Here is a 6,000-nt window from a genome sequence, read left to right on the forward strand (position 1 = left end):
GTGGGCACAAGCATACGACGGAGGCCTACAATATGGCCATATGACGTCGAACCTGGCAGAATGCATAAATTCTGTTCTTAAAAGAACGCGCCATCTACCGATAACAGCGGTTGTGCAAGAGACATATTTCGCATTTGGCGCTTATTTCCAAAGCGAAAAGAACTTATGCGAGCGATGCAGGGTGGGCATGTATGGTGCAGTAAGGTAGTTCAAGAAATTAACAAGGCGAAGGTGAGGGCAAACATCATGCACGCTGTGTGTCACGATCGAGACAATTTATGGTTTCGCGTGACGGAGTTCGACATACCGCACCAAGGTGTTGTTGGCGGGCAATATCGTGTACACTTACGAAACAGCACTTGTGACTGTGGGAAGTTCGATGCACTTCGTTATCCATGCACTCATATTATTGCAGCCTGTCAGAAACTCCGTCTGGATCCGCTGAGTTATGTGGACGAAGTGTACAAATTAGAAAACATGTACAACGTATGGAGACAAGTTTTCCCACCGGTCCCAGATGAACGTAAGTGGCCACCCGTATCTCTTGCTCCTTTTAAGCTGTTACCGGATAGAGAATTGCGTCGCAAGTCGAAGGGTCGACCTTTCTCCACTAGAATACGGAACAATATGGATATCCGAGAAACAGCCAGTCAACAGAAGTTGTGCGGATGGTGTAGGAACCCAGGCCATACAAGTCGATCATGCCCTAATCACAATAGTTGAATGTAATTATAGAAAAAAAATTACCTTTTATTCAATTATTAATTGATAATTGTATTAATTGTTAGTAAAATTATCAAATTACTACAATTTCTTAAATGTTAGCACTAGTCAAAACATTTTACGAAATCGAACATTATGTAAAACTACAATTTCTTAAATGGTTAGTAAGATTATCAAATCCGCTGAGTTATGTTAGGGTTTTTACATTAATTAAATTAGGTTAGGGTTAGGGATTTCAAATAAAATGATAAATCGGGTAAGAGTTTTCAATTAAATTAGGTTAGGGTTAGGATTTTAATTAAAATAGGTTAGGGTTAGGGTTTTCATGTAAAATAGGTTAGGGTTAGGGTAGGTTAGGGTTTTAATTAAATTAAAATAGGGTAAGGGTTTTAATTAAATTAAAATAGGGTAAGGGTTTTAATTAAATTAAAATAGGGTAAGGGTTTTAATTAAATTAAAATAGGGTAAGGGTTTTTAATTAAATTAAATTAGGTTAGGGTTTTTAATTAAGTTAAGTTAGGGTTTTAATTAAAATAGGTTAGGGTTAGGGTTTTAACTAAATTAGGTTAGGGATTTTAATTAAATTAGGTTAGGATTTTAATTAAATTAAATTAGGTTAGGATTTTAATTAAATTAAATTAGGTTAGAGTTTTTAATTAAATTAAATTAGGTTAGGTTTTTAATTAAGTTAAGTTAGGGTTTTAATTAAATTAGGTTAGGTTAAGGTTTTCATGTAAAATAGGTTAGGGTTAGGATTTTTAACTAAATTAGGTTAGGGTTTTTAATTAAATTAAATTAGGTTAGGGTTTTTAATTAAATTAGGTTAGGGTTTTTAATTAAATTAGGTTAGGGTAAGAGTTTTTAATTAAATTAAGTTAGGTTAGGGTTTTTAATTAAGTTAAGTTAGGGTTTTTAATTAAATTAGGTTAGGGTTAGGGTTTTTAATCAAATAATGTCAAAATAACTCGGAAAAATTTCTATGTGTATTACATCGTCATAAACTTCTATTTCATTACATCAAATGATAAATTTTAATACGGTAATCAATGTCTATGACCGGGGGATTCTGTTCCACATGGCGGCCGTCGACGGTTACGCGCTAGATTCCTCCTTCTTTTAGCTTCCGGCGGTGATTGTTCTTCTTCAGGTGGTGATTGTTGTTCTTCCGGTTCGGCATCTGCTTGTCGGACTTGGGACGATGATCCACTTTCAAAGAATACTGTATGTGGAGGTGTCTGCATCATGAACGGCGACGGAGTTTGAAAGCCATGCGTTGCTGGCGATTGGTAAAAAGGATAGCTCTCGACGGCCCCTTGCGATTCCCCCGAGGCCGATGGCCTAGTTATCGATGGTCCGCTTCGGTACACAGAAATGGAGTTTATCCGGCATTTGGCTCCAACCTGCCATAGGATTCGGAAAAGGATACATGTACGGGTTAGGGTACATATAAGGGCTAGGAAACATACCTGGCATCATAGGGAAAGGCGATTGCGTGGGTATCATCTGTTGAATTGCTGCGTCAGGTGACTGCGTCGGTGTTCTCGTTGGGGACGGTGATTGCATGGCCGCTGATGATGAGCCGGGTGAATGTCTGGGCCTCGTTGATGGGCTGCCATCGTAGTCTTGTCCCCTTGGATTTAGAGGCCCGCGCCTTTCCCTCCGACACGTATTTGCCGCTGCCTCTCATCTGGCATAAGTAAATATGACTTCCCGTGGATCCTAAACCATGGCATGTATTTTGGAACGCACGCTAACTCGGGAACGATGATTTGTTCCCGAGTAGGTAAATATTCATGCCGATTTTCCCACATTTTCGTGTACTCTGACCAGTATCTAGGTCAATCCGTACCTAATAGCCGAAGGTCGATTTTGTGGTGCTCGTCAAACACCTCAGGGTCCGCAGGGATCGGTTGTCTACATCTAAACTATCGTAGGACACTGTCTGTCTGGTGGGGCTCCACAGTTGCATAGTTGATCAACACCACTTTCACGTGCCAAGCGTCCGGATTTTGTAAAAACTCTTCCGAGATTACTACCCGGATTGCCGGATCCTCGTATGGTGTCCATTGAAACTACATGAACATGATAGAAATATTACTTATATACATAATACTAAATAGTAAATACTAAATATCAATCCACTAGCGAATGTATGGAAATATCTATTTGCAATAATACTTATTTCTGCTTCCGACCGTTGGTCCAATAGAAGCCGTATATCTTCAAGTTCAGACGGTAATCCACAATAACTCGCCGGATGGTTTCACCTATTAAATAAATTTTTAGCATACTTTTATTCTTACAAAATCTACATAACAATTTCAAAATGCAATATAAAATTTACCTCGTTACGAGTGGGAATGTATATGGGTGGTTCACTCGAGGACGTAGAAATGGAAAGTGAAACCGTGCCTATGATTGCAGTAGTGACAGGCATCCTCCGATTTTTGCTCTCATCGGTTTGGTCGCCCGCACATCTCCCGATATAATGTTGCCAAGACGGCAGACCCCCAACTAAATTCACCGGCTGCTCTAAAATGAACGAGTTTTAGTAGCCACCTTAGATGTACACGGCTCTGTGACGTGTCGTGTAACACCCCTAACCCATATCCGTCGCCGAATTAGGGTTACGAGGCGTTACCGAACAAAATCAACCCTTTTTAAATCCAAACTGATCACAAATATGAAAATTAAATCTTTCGCATAGCTATTATAATTTACAATCAAAATGTGATTAACATCGTATTCAAACCTATACATGCCATAAGATTGAGTTCAAATATTTAACAAAATACCAAAAGAAGCCGATAGTGTGATAGACTAAGCTGATGATCCCCGAGCTCGTAACGCGTCTCCAAAATCTATAAACAATAAACAAAAACAATCAAAGTAAGCTTCTATAGCTCAGTAAGTTTATAGCGTATCCAAAATACAGATAAACGAACATATGTAAAATCATTATATGCTTATAACCAAGTTACATATACAATCATTAATTACATATACAAATTCCATATTTACTTATCATTTTCATTTCATGAATGCATATCTATGATCTTTCAATACATATGTCAAAAGCTTATACTTTTACTTATCAACTACCTGAATCAAATGCACATTTATACTTCCAATCCACATGTGCCGATTTCATACATGTATATTCAACAATTTCATAGCAACCAATATATGTACTTGCTCACTAAACTCATAGATCCAAACATTTATAAGCTCATCGAATACATATAAATAAGTATTCATATACTTATTCATTATATATATCTAACCCAAAATCATTTATATTTAAGTATCACATGCATATAATCACTTAATTTAACATATTCACCAAGCACTTAGCCCTGCTAGGTTTAAAGCTCGATTCGGATCACCAAAGACGTAGCTCGCTAGGTTTATAACCTGATTCAAATCACCGGCACGTAGCCTGCTAGGTTTATAACCTGATTCAAATCACCGGCACGTAGCCTGCTAGGTTTATAACCTGATTCAGATCACCGGCACGTAGCCTGCTAGGTTTATAACCTGATTCAGATCACCGGCATGTAGCCTGCTAGACTTAAAGTCTGAATTATTTCACCGGCACAAAGCCGGTTAGGTTTTAAACCTGAAGATTTCAGTTTCACATATACGAAATACTCATCAAGTAATTCTTTAAAGTAATCACATAATTGTAAAAGATCATATTCAAACATATGAGAGTTTATAAAATCCTATCTTCAATTCAATTCAAGCATTTGTAAATTGTATGCGCACATATTTATTCATATACATATTACTTAACTAATTTAATACAAAACTTTACATACCTAAATACATTTATTCGAACCCAACTAAACATATATATATGTATACGTTTGATGCTATCCATATATGTATATATATAAATATATACTTAACACATAACATTAAATTTTATTAAATACCTATTCGAATGTAAACATATAGAATCACCCGTTCGAAATTTCTTATGCATATACAATATACATACCTTTAATCGAACTTAAAAAATATACATAATTGTACATATACTTATTTTCAAACTTATTTTGCATTTATAGTCCCCATATCACCAACTATTTTCAAATAAGTCATAAACATATGGATATATATATATTGAAATATTTAAACAATGTATATATATATATATATACCTATGTACTATTCTTCATTAGATTTATTATCAAAACATATATAAAAATATATCCTTGTAGCCGAATATAACTTACACACAAAGATTATCCATATTACCAATCTATTCAACCAAAGTATACTTGATTATAATTCAACAATAATTCAACATAGATTCATACACACATATATATATATTAATTCAGTTCCATTTATTAGCTAATAGACTTACCTCGGACGATGGAAAATCGAAGTCGGACGATTATTCGACTAATTTGGCTTTTCCCCGATCTAACTCCGATTTCTTTGGTTCTCGATCTAAATATATTCAAAATAAGATAATTTATTTATTAACACATTCAATTTAATCCAAAACACATAATTTGGCAAATTACTATTTTGCCCTAATATTTACACTTTTGCAATTTAGTCCCTATTGCATAAAACACAATTTATACAAAATTTGCCCATACCACACAAGGGCCGAATATTCATGGTTCTCATACAAGTCCACACATTGCATTTATTTCACACTTTAGTCCCTAAAATTTAATTTCACAATTTAGCCCTATTTACTCAATTTCACTAAAATTCCAATACAATATATATTAATCTAACAAATATATTTCATATTTCACCTACTAACATCATAAAACTCAAGCATTCATCAATGGCACATTTCAAAATCATCCACAATTCACAAAATTAAGATATGGGTTTTGAAGAACACGAAGCAACGATCTCAAAACGTAAAAATTATCAAAACCAAGTAAAACATACCTTGAATTAAGCTTGTTAATGACCGAATACCTCAAAGCTTTTAAACCCTATTTGTTTTTCTAAGTTTCGGCAAAGGAAGAATGAAATAATGGCTTCAATTGATTTATTATATCATATGTTTATTTAATTATTAGTTTACTATATTAACCTTTAATACAAAATATATAAACCTTATAATATAAGGTCATTTTTGACCATTATCACCCACTCACTACTTTATGGTATTATTGCATCATAAATCCTTCCATTTAAAAAGACAACAACAATTAGGGGCTTTTATAATTAACCCCTAAATTTTCATTTTTCGCGATTTAATCCTTTTATTTAATCGGACACTCAAACAACAAAATTAAA

Source organism: Gossypium raimondii, chromosome 9, assembly GCF_025698545.1.
Source record: "Gossypium raimondii isolate GPD5lz chromosome 9, ASM2569854v1, whole genome shotgun sequence".
Lineage (NCBI taxonomy): Eukaryota > Viridiplantae > Streptophyta > Magnoliopsida > Malvales > Malvaceae > Gossypium > Gossypium raimondii.